Raw genomic sequence first — 14989 nt, 5'->3', positions numbered from 1 at the left:
CCAACCTTGGTTTTACCATTTGCCTCACCACCACCTATACCCTTCCCTTGGGTCGGCCAACCCGAGGGTCATCTTTATTTTAGCCCCCCCCGGGCCAATGCTTGTCTAAGTGTTGGTCCGAACTAGAGCTACTTGCAGCGCCACCTCGGGGAAACTTGAGGGCTGGTTTTAGTTGTACGTAGTGTTCATCCGGTGTTGCCCTGAGAACGAGATATGTGCAGCTCCTATCGGGATTGTCGGCGCATCGGGCGGTCTTGCTGGTCTTGTTTTACCATTGTCGAAATGTCTTGTAAACCGGGATTCCGAGTCTGATCGGGTCTTCCTGGGAGAAGGTATATCCTTCGTTGATCGCGAGAGCTTATCATGGGCTAAGCTGGGACACCCCTGCAGGGTATAAACTTTCGAAAGCCGTGCCCGCGGTTATGTGGTAGATGGGAATTTATTAATGTCCGGTTGTACATAATTTGACACCAGATCCGAATTAAAACGCATCAACCGCGTGTGTAGCCGTGATGGTCTCTTTTCGGCGGAGTCCGGGAAGTGAACATGGTTTTGGGTTATGATTGATGTAAGTAGGAGTTCAGGATCACTTCTTGATCATTGCTAGCTTCACGACTGTTCTATTTGCTCTCTTCTCACTCTTATTTGCGTATGTTAGCCACCATATATGCTTAGTCGCTGCTGCAACCTCACCACTTTACCCCTTCCTTACCCCTTTAAGCTTTGCTAGTCTTGATACCCATGGTAATGGGATTGCTGAGTCCTTGTGGCTCACAGATTACTACAACAGTTGTTGCAGGTACAGGTTATGCGATGATCTTGACGCGAGAGCGATGTTTGCTTGTTTTGGAGTTCTTCTTCTGCTTCTTCTTCGATCAGGGGATAGGTTCCAGGTCGGCAGCCTGGGCTAGCAGGGTGGATGTCGTTTGAGTTTCTGTTTGTGTTTCATCCGTAGTCGGATGGTGCTCTTATGTATAATGTTGTTGTATTCGTGTGGCATTGTATGCCTCTTGTATATATCCCCATCTATTATATAATGTTGATGTAATGATATCCACCTTGCAAAAGCGTTTTAATATGCGGTTCTATCCTTGGTGGGACCTTCGAGTCTCTTTAGGATAGTATCGCATATTGGGCGTGACAAGTTGGTATCAGAGCCTCGACCGACCCTAGGAGCCCCCTTGATTGATCGTGTAGTTTGGCTGTTGTCGAGTCTAGAAGAAAACTGTTTTTCGGAGTCTAGTTATATCAGAGAATAGGAATTATTTTTACTCCTCAGCCCCTTCGTCGCTCTAGTGAGGAATCTTGATGTAGGTGTTTTGAACTACTCCTCTTCCCTTCAAATTTTTCTTTAGGATCACGCGGTTAGTTTCGTGAGTTGTCCATCCTCTTTTATCCGGTGCATCTCCCGTCAAATCAATTTGACCCTCTTTGTTTCTTTGCCAAGATCAATCCTCAGTTGTCTTTCTTTTCCCACCCGCCCACCCTTTTTCTTCTCGAAGCCGGAGTCCGTAATCGAGTATCCATCCTACTTGTGCAAAGTCTTTGCTTTCTTTCCTCAATGATTTCAACCGGTGTTGTCTCTTCAAGATATTCGTTGGTTCTCCCTTCCAGGTGCCTTTGTTTTCCCGCCCTCCCACCCTCTTCTTCCCGGAGCCTGAGCCTCTTTCGAGCATCAATTTTCATTCGTCTGGAGCCTCTTTAGTCTTCCCCCAATCATTTCAACCGGTGAATTCTCATCTCGGTGGACATTCTTCATCTCTTTATCTTCTCCGATGGATTCAATTCTAATTTTCGGTAGTGATTACATTCTTTTCCTTGGATCAAGTATTCTCCTTGCTCGTTTGCCTATCGCCATTCAATCATTCTGGAGTTCAAGACATCTCAGGAGATTCATCTGTGTTACAATTAATTCGAGGTTGTCACCTCATTCAAATATTTCAATTGTTTCGGTGCTTCATCTATCTGTTCAACAATCCTTTCCAACGGTGTTTTCTTTTAGTGGGCCCTAACCCACAGGTCTTTTCCCAGGATCTTACCTAACTCTTCTAATTCTCCCAGAGCTATTCCCAATTTTTCTTTTCAAAGTGTGACGTAAGAATGGATTCCATCAGTCACATGCTTTCTCCAAGATCGTTTTCAAATTCTTTTCATTGTTGGCTCAACCTCTTCGCTTTTCATTCTCCCGGAGTATCTCAATAATTTTGGTGGTGTTTTCACGTCGTCATTTGAAGACCGAAGAAGAGTTTTTCCTCTAAATCTTGTCTGGTCTCTCGAAGTTTCGTGGTTCTAGCTTCATATTATCCTCTCATATTACTCCATTTGTCAGATATTCCTTTTTCTCACCTATCCGGAGTATTTCAGGAGTTGATTTCTGTTTTGCTTCACCGGAGGCCATCGTTCCAGAAGAATTCTTCGTCCTCACATTTCAGCTACCATTATCCATTTTCCCGGTGCTTCGTTCAAGTGTTCTTTAATCATCTCGTCATCTCTTCGTTCTTTTGCATCTAAATCCCCTCAAGCATATTTGTTCCTCTAATTCTTCCCGGTGATCCATTCTCCTTCATCAGTCATTTTTGAATTCTTACGGTGGTTCGTTCAAGATTCTTTTTCCCTGATTATCATTTCAATTCATTCGTTCTTTTCAATCCTACCGGTGGTTCATGAAGACCTTCTCAAGTTTATGATATGTCACTTCTCAATTCTTTTTCAACAAGAATAAGTGATATGCAAAATCCATTGCTTGTCATCAATTTAATTTGATGAAGGATAAGCATACAATAAATCTTATTCTTATTTTCCCAAAGTGATTAATCCTTTTCTTTGGAGTTTGTTCGTGAGGAATAAATTCTAGTTCCAAGTGTTTTCATCTTTTCTTTTCCGGAGTTCAAATCTTCCTCGGCCATTTCGTCGGAACCTCCATCTAAGTCACCGCAAGGCTCATCTTATTCTTTCATCCTTTATTCTATCTCATTGTCCTTTTGTCTACCGGAGTTCTTCATGGTTGTTCTTCATGATTTAATTCATTCTTCAAGAGTTTATCAAGATTTTGTTGCTGGAGCTCAAGTATCCTTCTTCTAGCTTCTCGAGGTGCAATTAATTCTTCGTATCACTTTGAAGTGGAGTTTTGCATTTCTTCGTTCTTCTCAGCTATCCAATCATTTCCGTTTGTGGCCGGTTATCAACTTATGATTTTGAGATGTTATCCATAAGTCCACAACAGGCTTATTCTTTTCGCTGTTGATTTTCTCAACAACTCCGTTTAAGCCTTCCTTCTAAAGATGCTTTCAATTTCATTTGTGGTACAAGCTGTCATTTTCTTCTCCGTTCTTTTCATTCAATTCTTTCAATTCTTCCGGAGGCATTGCGTTGCTCATGTCGTCGAGTGTCATTCCATCTTGTGAAGTTCTTGTTATATTCCTTCCATTTTCAGCCGGAGTGCTGCCTAAATCCTTTCAATCTTATTCGTTTCTTATCTTGTTCTAACCGGAGTGGTTTCATAGTCTATCTGATTCCGTGAGCTTTCGATTCTCGTCGTTCCTATCTTCTTCTCGAGTGCTCCCGATTCTTTGCTTCTTCTTTTGTGTTCTTATTTCACCTCGTCCCTTTTCCCTTCCGTCTCGGTCCTAAGATCTCGGGACAAGATCTCTTGTTAGTGGAGGAGTGTTGTAACGCCCCGGATTTGATGTGCCACGTGTCTGCCAGTTATTCGTCGTTGTTGCCATGTCATTTGCTTGCGTGTTGCATTTTGTCATGTCATCATGTGCATTGCATTGCATACGTGTTCGTCATGAGATGCTCTACATTTCATTCCATTGTGCCATGTTTGTTTGAGTCCATCTTGATGCCTGAATCATCGTTGCAAGAGTGCTATATGATGTTAATCTGCTGAAACTGTTATAACTTGATGATTTGTCATTTTTGTTGCATTTGATGTGTGCATCTTATGAGCATGAGCTCTACATGTGTTTTATACTACATCATGCCATCTTTACAGAGGTGCAATCCATGTATTTTTTGTGAGTCTTGTAGTGAGTGCATCGAGCTTGTTAAGTAGGGTACTTGTTGTTACTGTTTTGCTAGGCTGAATCTGTTATTTGGTGATGCTATGTAAACCTGCTGCTACAAGTCATTCTATGCATAATCTGGAGATGTTCACTAAGGATGTTTTGTTATAAATGTCATGCTCTATCCATCCATGCCCCTGGTTGCATTTATAGCTTGCTGTAGATTGTTGTTATCATGCTCCAAAGTTGCTAAATATTGTTGCTGTCAGCCTGTTAACATTAAGTTCAGTTTTGCCATGTGATTTGCTAGTGATCCATGCACCCTATGAACTTGCTATTGCCATTCTTAGCTCCATAAGCATGTCTTGTTACTGTTGGTTACCTTGTCATGCCATTTATTACTCTGTGGTGAGTGGTACAAGCTCACCAACATGCCTACTTATCGTTGTTCCTGCCATGTCTGAATCTGCCATATCACTTGCTATGTTTACATGGGTGCCATCATATCTTATGATCCTTTTTGGCTCATGGTTAGTAAAGGAATTTTGTTCTATGCATTTAGTAGTATCAAGCCATGCCTTTGTTTGCCATGTTAAGTTCCAGTAGCATGTTGTTTGGTAGCTCTAAACATTGCAACCTGATGTTATTTCTGCCAAGTCTGTAAACTGTTATTATTTGCAATCTTGCCATGTCTTTTTGAGCATGTTCTAGTGATTTATGGAAATAGCTCAGTGTTCATGTTCTGTCATGCTTTACCTGTAAATCATGTCCATGCATTTTGTTTTTATGTTGAGATTCTGTAGCATGTTATTTTGATGCTTGCAATATGCCTAGTTGCTGTTTTGGACAGCTTGTCCTTTAAACTTGTATAGCGTGTATGTGTTGAATCGTTGCTCTGTTTTGAGTGTGCTCTATATGAAACTTGCTTAGAATTGCATGTAGTTTAATATTATCATGTTGCATCCTTGTTTTGAGGTGTTTGCTTGATGTTTGTATGCATTTTACATCAATGCCATGTTTAACTTGTTTTGCTCATATCTTCTAGGCCGTAGCTCCGAATTAAATGAACTTTATATGTAACTTGACTAGAATCGCGTGTAGATCATCTTGGTGCATCTTAACTTGCTGTTTAACAACTTGAACATAAGGTTTATTCAGATCTGAACCAATTTCGGAACTTGCATATGAGGACTTACCGGAATTGTTATATGTTGTTCCCGGCCTCATTTAAACTTGCTTTGATGTGTTTCTCTTGTATGCATCATATCTTGCCATGAGTAGCTTTATGTAGCTTTATCATGCATCATGCTTTTTGTGCATCATGTCTTGTCTATGTTTGGTGTGTTTACTATGTTGTGTGCTTCTCTTGATAGTTCCCGTTTCGTTGCGATCGTGAGGATTCGTTCTTCTACGCTTGGTTCGACTTCATTCGTTCGTCTTCTTCATGGACTCATTCTTCTTCCTTGCGGGATTTCAGGCAAGATGACCGTCATATTGGATCTCGTTACTATCATTACTATGCTAGTTGCTTTGTTCTATTGCTTTGTTGCGCTACCTATCTTTTGCTCTTCAAGCCTCCCCAAATTGACATGAACCTCTAACCTTTGACACCCTTCCTAGCAAACCGTTGCTTGGCTATGTTACCGCTTTTGCTCAGCCCCTCTTATAGCGTTGTTAGTTGCAGGTGAAGTTGAAGATTGCTCCATGGTGAACAGGATTATGTTGGGATATCACAATATCTCTTATTTAATTAATGCATCTATATACTTGGTAAAGGGTGGAAGACTCGGCCTTATGCCTGGTGTTTTGTTCCACTCTTGCCGCCCTAGTTTCCGTCATACCTGTGTTATGTTCCCGGATTTTGTGTTCCTGACGCGGTTGGGTGATTTATGGGACCCCCTTGACAGTTTGCTTTGAATAAAACTCCTCCAGCAAGGCCCAACCTTGGTTTTACCATTTGCCTCACCACCACCTATACCCTTCCCTTGGGTCGGCCAACCCGAGGGTCATCTTTATTTTAGCCCCCCCCCCCCGGGCCAATGCTTGTCTAAGTGTTGGTCCGAACTAGAGCTACTTGCAGTGCCACCTCGGGGAAACTTGAGGGCTGGTTTTAGTTGTACGTAGTGTTCATCCGGTGTTGCCCTGAGAACGAGATATGTGCAGCTCCTATCGGGATTGTCGGCGCATCGGGCGGTCTTGCTGGTCTTGTTTTACCATTGTCGAAATGTCTTGTAAACCGGGATTCCGAGTCTGATCGGGTCTTCCTGGGAGAAGGTATATCCTTCGTTGATCGCGAGAGCTTATCATGGGCTAAGCTGGGACACCCCTGCAGGGTATAAACTTTCGAAAGCCGTGCCCGCGGTTATGTGGTAGACGGGAATTTATTAATGTCCGGTTGTACATAATTTGACACCAGATCCGAATTAAAACGCATCAACCGCGTGTGTAGCCGTGATGGTCTCTTTTCGGCGGAGTCCGGGAAGTGAACATGGTTTTGGGTTATGATTGATGTAAGTAGGAGTTCAGGATCACTTCTTGATCATTGCTAGCTTCACGACCGTTCCATTTGCTCTCTTCTCACTCTTATTTGCATATGTTAGCCACCATATATGCTTAGTCGCTGCTGCAACCTCACCACTTTACCCCTTCCTTACCCCTTTAAGCTTTGCTAGTCTTGATACCCATGGTAATGGGATTGCTGAGTCCTTGTGGCTCACAGATTACTACAACAACAACTGCAGGTACAGGTTATGCGATGATCTTGACGCGAGAGCGATGTTTGCTTGTTTTGGAGTTCTTCTTCTGCTTCTTCTTTGATCAGGGGCTAGGTTCCAGGTTGGCAGCCTGGGCTAGCAGGGTGGATGTCGTTTGAGTTTCTGTTTGTGTTTCATCCGTAGTCGGATGGTGCTCTTATGTATAATATTGTTGTATTCGTGTGGCATTGTATGCCTCTTGTATGTATCCCCATCTATTATGTAATGTTGATGTAATGATATACACCTTGCAAAAGCGTTTCAATATGCGGTTCTATCCTTGGTGGGACCTTCGAGTCTCTTTAGGATAGTATCACATATTGGGCGTGACAGGATACTTCATGAAATGGCAAATCAGTTGCTGCTCTAGTGAAGAAACCCAAGGTTGAACCCAAACCTGAGACTAAGTGCTTCTGTAATGAGGGGAACGATCACTGAAGCAGAACTACCGTAGATACTTGGTAGATGAGAAGGATGGCAAGGTCGACAGAAGTATATTGGATATACATTATATTAATGTGTACTTTACTGGTACTCCTAGTAGCACCATGGTAATAGATACCGGTTCAGTTGCTAAGTGTTAGTAACTCGAAATAAAAGGCTACAGAATAAACGGAGACTAGCTAAAGGCGAGGTGACGATATGTGTTGGAAGTATTTCCAAGGTTAATGTGATTAAACATTGCACGCTCCCTCTACCATCGGGATCGGTGTTAAATCTAAATAATTGTTATTTTGTGTTTGCATTGACCATAGACATGATTGGATTATGTCTATTGCAATATGGTTATTCATTTAAGGAGAATAATGGTTACTCTGTTTATTTGAATAATACCTTCAATGGTCTTGCACCTAAAATAAATGGTTTATTGAATCTCGATCGTAGTGATACACATGTTCATGCCAAAAGATATAAGATAGTAATGATAGTACCACCTGCTTGTGGCACTGCCATTTGAGTCATATTGGTATAAAACGCATGAAGAAGCTCCATGTTGATGGATCTTTGGACTCACTCATTTCTGAAAAGTTTGAGACATGCGAACCATGTCTATTGGTATGTGCGCGTGAAGAAACTCCATGCAGATGGATCATTTGGACTCACTTGAGACATGCAAATCATACCACATTGGCAAGATGACTGAAAAGCCTCGTTTTCAGTAAGATGGAACAAGAGAGCAACTTGTTGGAAGTAATACACTTTGATGTGTGCTATCCAATGAGTGCCGAGGCACGCAGTGGATATCGTTATGTTCTTACTTCATAGATGATTTGAGTAGATGTTGAGTATATTTACTTGATAAAACACAAGTCTAAATTATTGAAAGGTTCAAGTAATTTCAGAGTGAAGTTGAAGATCATCGTGACAAGAGGAATATATGAGTTACGTGTTTGGTACACAATTAACACATTGTGGAAATTGTTTCACAACTAATACCGCCTGGAACACCATAGTGTGATGGTGTGTTCGAACATCATAGATGCACCCTATTGGATATGGGGCATACCATGATGTCTCTTATCGAATCACCACTATCGTTTATGGATTAGGCATTAGAGACAACCGCATTCACTTTAATAGGGCACCACATAATTCTGTTGAGATGACACTGTGTGAACTATGGTTTAGAGAAACCTAAGCTGTCGTTTCTTAAAAGTTTGGGGCTGCGATGCTTACGTGAAAAGGTTTCATGCTGATAAGCTCAAACCCAAAGCGGATAAATGCATCTTCATAGGACACCCAAAACAGTTGGGTATACCTCCTAATTCAGATCCGGAAGCAAAAGTAATTGTTTCTAGAAACGGGTCCTTTCTCGAGAAAAAGTTTCTCTCGAAAGAATAGAGTGGGAGGATGGTGGAGACTTGATGAGGTTATTGAACCGTCACTTCAACCGGTGTGTAGCAGGGCACAAGAAGTTTTTCCTGTGGCACCTACACTAGTTGAAGTGGAAGCTGATAATAATGATCATAAAACTTCGGATCAAGTCACTACTAAACCTCGTAGGTCGACAAGGACGTGTACTGCTTCAGAGTGGTACGGTAGTCCTGTCTTGGAGGTCATGTTCCTAGAAAACAATGAACCTATGAGCTATGGAGAAGCGATGGTGGGCCCGGATTCCGACAAATGGCTAGAGGCCATAAAATCCGAGAAAGGATCCATGTATGAAAACAAAGTGTAGACTTTGGAAGAACTACTTGATGGTCGTAAGGCTATTGGGTACATATGGATTTCAAAAGGAAGACAGACAATGATGGTAATTGTCACCATTAAGAAAGCTCGACTTGTCGCTAAGATATTTTCCGACATGTTCAAGGAGTTGACTACGATGAGACTTTCTCACTCGTAGCGATGCTAAGAGTCTGTTGGAATCGCATTAGCAGTTACTGCATTATTTATGAAATCATGCAGATAGGATGTCAAAACATTGTTTCCTCAACGGTTTTCTTGAGGAAAGGTTGTATGTGATACAACCAGAAAGTTTTTGTCAATCCTAAAAGATGCTAACAAGTATGCAAAGCTCCAGCAATCCTTCTAAGGACTGGAGTAAGCATCTCGGAGTTGGAATATACGCTTTGATGAGATAATCAAAGATTTTGGGTTTATACAAAGTTTATGAGAAACTTGTATTTCCAAAGAAGTGAGTGGGAGCACTATAGAATCTCTGATGAGTATATGTTGTTGACATATTATTGATCAGAAATGGTGTAGAATTTCTGGAAAGCATATAGGGTTATTTGAAAAGTGTTTTTTAATGGAAATCCTGGATTAAGCTACTTGAACATTGAGCATCAAGATCTATAAGGATAGATAAAAAACGCTTAATAGTACTTTCAAATGAATACATACCGTGACAAGATTTTGAAGGAGTTCAAAATATATCGGCAAAGAAGGAGTTCTTGGCTGTGTTATAAGGTGTGAGTATTGAGTAAGACTCAAGACCTGACCACTGCAGAAGAGAGAGAAAGGACGAAGGTCGTCCCCTATGCTTTAGACATAGGCTCTACAGTATGCTATGTTGTGTACCACACCTAAAGTGTGCCTTGCCATGAGTCAGTCAAGGGGTACAAGAGTGATCCAGGGATGGATCACAGGACAACGGTCAAAGTTATCCTTAGTAACTAGTGGACTAAGGAATTTTCTCGATTATGGAGGTGGTAAAAGAGTTCGTCGTAAAGGGTTACGTCGATGCAAACTTTGATACTAATCTGGATGACTATGAGTAGTAAACCGGATTCATATAGTAGAACAGTTATTTGGAATAGCTCCAAATAGCGCGTGGTAGCTGCATCTACAAGATGACATAGAGATTTGTAAAGCACACACGGATCTGAAAAGTTCAGAGCCGTTGACTAATAACCTCTCTCACAAGCGAGATATGATCAAACCCCATGGGTGTTGGATTCATTACAATCACATAGTGATGTGAACTAAATTATTGACTCTAGTGCAAGTGGGAGACTATTGGAAATATGCCCTAGAGGCAATAATAAAATGGTTATTATTGTATTTCCTTGTTCATGATAATTTTCTGTTGTTCATGCTATAATTGTATTAACTGGAAACCGTAATACATGTGTGAATACATAGACCACAACATGTCCCTAGTGAGCCTCTAGTTGACTAGCTCGTTGATCAATAGATGGTTATGGTTTCCTGACCATGGACATTAGATGTGACGCCAGGATAATTAAGCTACAGTAACTCTTTATTAATGATGCCACATCACCACGGTTACTGTTGTTAATCTCACGTTAGTTCGAAACCGATTCAAATTTGAATTTGAATTAAAGTCAAAAGATAAAAGTTTTCAAACATTAAAACTAAAATGTTCATCATGTGGAAAATATTCATTTGTTAATATTGGTGGTGAACCAACATTTTTAAAAAGTGTTTACATGCCCTAAACTATCCAAAACTGTGGCAAACAACCCCAAATTTTATCATCTCTATTTAAACAAAATTTCAAATGAATTCAAGTACCTCTCAAACCTTTTGTAGCAGTGCCTAAAAGTGTAACATCAATTTTGGACCAAGTTCCACATTTTGAAAAAAAATCATTTGATGGCTTAGTTAAATACAAACAGTGCATATTAAAAGAAAAGGCAAAGAACAGAAAAGTTTTAGAAAAGGAAAACAGGTAGAGGAACTGCTACTACTGCACTGGGCCCTAGTGGCCATAGTGCAGACCCAGCCCACCAGGAGCCATCCTCCTCCTCCCTGTTCACAGGGGGTGGTGGCACGCATCCGAACCACCATGGCTGCGGCTATGGGTGCGTGGCGACCATCTCGCGGTTCCCCGTCGTGCATAAGGGCAACCCCCTGCCCATCTCTCCCTCCCCGGAACCCAAGACCACCCACTCTTCCTCTCGCCCGCTCTCTCTCTTGATTTTGGCGGCGCCCGAAACCTCCGATGCCATGGCCGACCCCGTCCGCGCGACTACCGTCGCCCCCGCGTGCTTGGAGCTTGACCAGGAGCTCCGTTCGCCTCCACTGCATCGTCCACGAGCACGGTCCCAAGCTAGGATGCCTCCAAGCCTCGCCATCGTCTTCTTCTTCCTGTCTGCACCGCCACGGTCCTCGCCTCGATTCGTCGCCTCCCGAGCTCCCTCGGCCTCCCCGACCACGTTCCCGGCTCCGTGGTGAGCTCCTCCCCTATATCCCCCTTATCCCCCCTCGATTTAGTCGCCGTATGACGCTGTCACTGCCGCGCCTAAAGTTTTATGTGCGTGTGCGCTTGGCGCACTCCGCCGAGTCCTGGCCGCCCCGGGGCATTCCCTCATCGCGCCCCACGTGTGCTTGTTGCGCCCGCTGCTCCTAGCCGCCCCTTGGGCGCCTTCCCCCGCGTGTTGCTGCCGTTGCCGTCCACTGCTCCCGTGCTCGCCCTGCTGCTGCTTTTCCTTGTGCTGCTACTGCTGCTGCTCTCCTACGCTGCTGCTCTTGCTATTGTGTTGCTGCTCCCTGCTAGTCTGCTACTGCTATTTGTTGTTGCTGCTCATAGCACAGCCGATGTTGCCTTTTGCCGCTGCTGGCCACTCCTGCACTGGCCTCGGTTGTGGCCGTAGCCATGGCCAAGTGCCCCTGTGCGGTGCATGTATGTGCAATAGCCGTGAGGCTGCTATGCCTTTGGCCGGCCCTGTTTCAGATTAGATTAGGGACTAATCCTGCTAGTTAGGTTAGTTGCTACACTATGACATATAGGCTCCATTTGATTATGTTAGTTTTTATTTATTAGATTAGATATAGCTTTATGACATGTGGGCCACCACCTCCCCTTTGACTAGTCAAATTGACTTGGTCAACTCGAATTAAAACAAAACCAGAAATTTTAGAATATTGTTAAAACTTTAGAAACTCATAGAAAATAGTACACAACTCGGATGGAAAAACTTTGTACATGAAAGTTGCTCAGAATGACGAGATGAATCCAAATACGCAGCCCATTCATTCGCCACACGTCCCTAGCATAGTGAACCTGCAACATTTCACCTCCGGTTCATCTGCCCGAAAACGCGAAACACCGGGGATACTTTCCCAGATGTTTCCCCCCCTTCACCGGTATCACCTACTACCGCGTTAGGGCACACCTAGCACTGCATATTGCCATGTTACGCTTTGTGATGCTTTGATTGCTCTGTTATTTATTTTGTTCCCCCTCCGTTATTTCTTTCCGGTAGAACCCGAGACCGGTGTTGGTGCGATTGAGTTCTACTACGGAGTTGACGACCCCTCCTTGCCAGAGCAACCAGGCAAGCCCCCCCTTTGATCACCAGATATCTCCTATTCTTCTCTATACTGCTTGCATTAGAGTAGTGTAGCATGTTACTGTTTGGTTACTCCTATTCTGTTGCATAGCCTGTCATTGTTGCTACAGTCATTGATACCTTACCCACAATCCTAAATGCTTAGTATAGGATGCTAGTTTATCATCATTGGCCCTACATTCTTGTCAGCCTGCCTTGCTATACTATCGGGCCGTGATCACTTGGGAGGTGATCACGGGTATATACTATACATATATACATACTATACAGATGGTGACTAAAGTCGGGTTAGCTCGTTGAGTACCCGCAAGTGATTCTGATGTGGGGGCTGGAAGGACAGGTGGCTCCATCCCGGTAGAGGTGGGCCTGGGTTCCCGACGGCCCCCGACTGTTACTTTGTGGCGGAGCGACAGGGCAGGTTGAGACCACCTAGGCGACAGGTGGGCCTGGCCCTGGTCGGCGTCCGCGGTTACTTCATAATAACACGCTTAACGAGATCTTGGTATTTGATCTGAGTCTGGCCACTGGCCTATACGCACTAACCAACTACACGGGAAAGATATGGGCACTCGACGTCGTGGTATCAGCCGAAGCCTTCTTGATGTCAGCGATGGAGCGGCGCGCGCCGGATTGGACCGCGTAATGTGACTTCCTTTGTAATGGAGGTTGCTAGGTCTGCTGCCGGCCGCCCTCGCAACGTGCAGGTGTGCAATGGGCGATGGGCCCAGACCCCTGCGCGCATAGGATTTAGACCGGCGTGCTGACCTCTCTGTTGTGCCTAGGTGGGGCTGCGACGTGTTGATCTTCCGAGCCGGGCATGACCCAGGAAAGTGTGTCCGGCCAAATGGGATCGAGCGTGTTGGGTTGTGTGGTGCACCCCTGCAGGGAAGTTTATCTATTCGAATAGCCGTGTCCCTCGGTAAAAGGACGACCCAGAGTTGTACCTTGACCTTATGACAACTAGAACTGGATACTTAATAAAACACACCCAGACAAGTTCCACAAAAAACCCGGTGATCAATTTTCCACAGGGCGACGAGGGGAGGATCGTCGGGTAGGATTATGCTATGTGATGCTACTTGGAGGACTTCAGTCTACTCTCTTCTACATGCTGCAAGACGGAGGCTGCCAGAAGCGTAGTCTTCGATAGGACTAGCTACCCCCTCTTATTCTGGCGTTCTGCAGTTCAGTCCACCAATATTGTCTTTTTACACATATACCCATGCATATGTAGTGTAGCTCCTTGCTTGCGAGTACTTTGGATGAGTACTCACGGTTGCTTTCTCCCTCTTTTCCCCCTTTCCCTTCTACCTGGTTGTCGCAACCAGATGCCGGAGCCCAGGAGCCAGACGCCATCATCGACGACGACTCCTACTACACTGGAGGTGCCTACTACTACGTGTTGGCCGCTCACGACGACTAGGAGTAGTTTAGGAGGATCCCAGGGAGGAGGCATGCGCCTCTTTCGATCTGTATCCCAGTTTGTGCTAGCCATCTTATGGCAACTTGTTTAACTTATGTCTGTACTCAGATATTGTTGTTTCCGCTGACTCGTCTATGATCGAGCACTTGTATTCGAGCCCTCGAGGCCCCTGGCTTGTATTATGATGCTTGTATGACTTATTTTATTTGTAGAGTTGTGTTGTGATATCTTCCCGTGAGTCCCTGATCTTGATCGTACACGTTTGCATGTATGATTAGTGTATGATTGAATCGGGGGCGTCACAAGTTGGTATCAGAGCCAACTGCCTGTAGGAATCCCCCTTTCCAACTCCTTGGCTGAAGTCAAGTCTAGACATTGCTAAACTTTTACTAACATGGCTGTGTGTCTTACGGGCACACGTCGTCATTGGGTGGTAGTAGGATCTTTTATTCCTCGGCCTATACTCTGGGACTCTGATCTCTCTTCTATTCGGGTTAAATGAATTTTGCTAACTCTAACATTAAGATCTCGTGATCACTTCCACCCGAAGAGGCCCGTGTTACCAATGACCGCCTACTGCACCAGAAGATTCTGAAGATACTCTATGATGTTCTCTCGAGACTTGTGCCATTGCTTTTGCAATTCCCATCCATCGATTAACCTCTATGGGTAACTTCTCATTCATACCTTCATCCCCAGTTGCTCTTATTATTACAAGATACCCTGTAATACTCGTCGTTGTTCCAAGAATCCCTTGTGCCACTGCCTTGCGGTTCCTTGCCGCAAAAACATCCCTATGATTTTTATTACACTTATCAAGGAACCGTTCATTACTAGTTATTCATAGGATTCACTAGATGCATTGAAATACTACCTGATCTTCTGGTACTCCTTTGCCAACTATTGCTCTGCAAATACTTGTCTTCTTGCAGTATGGACAATTCCATTTGTCTAGCAATAACCATTAAAATCCTTGTGATTGACATTCTGATCCGGTTGATTCAACATGTGTGTGAATGCACACAATCATCAGTTATTCCCTGG

Source organism: Triticum aestivum, chromosome 2B, assembly GCF_018294505.1.
Source record: "Triticum aestivum cultivar Chinese Spring chromosome 2B, IWGSC CS RefSeq v2.1, whole genome shotgun sequence".
Taxonomy (NCBI): domain Eukaryota; kingdom Viridiplantae; phylum Streptophyta; class Magnoliopsida; order Poales; family Poaceae; genus Triticum; species Triticum aestivum.
The sequence above is the reverse complement of the archived record's forward strand: the minus strand, read 5'-3'. Positions refer to the sequence as shown.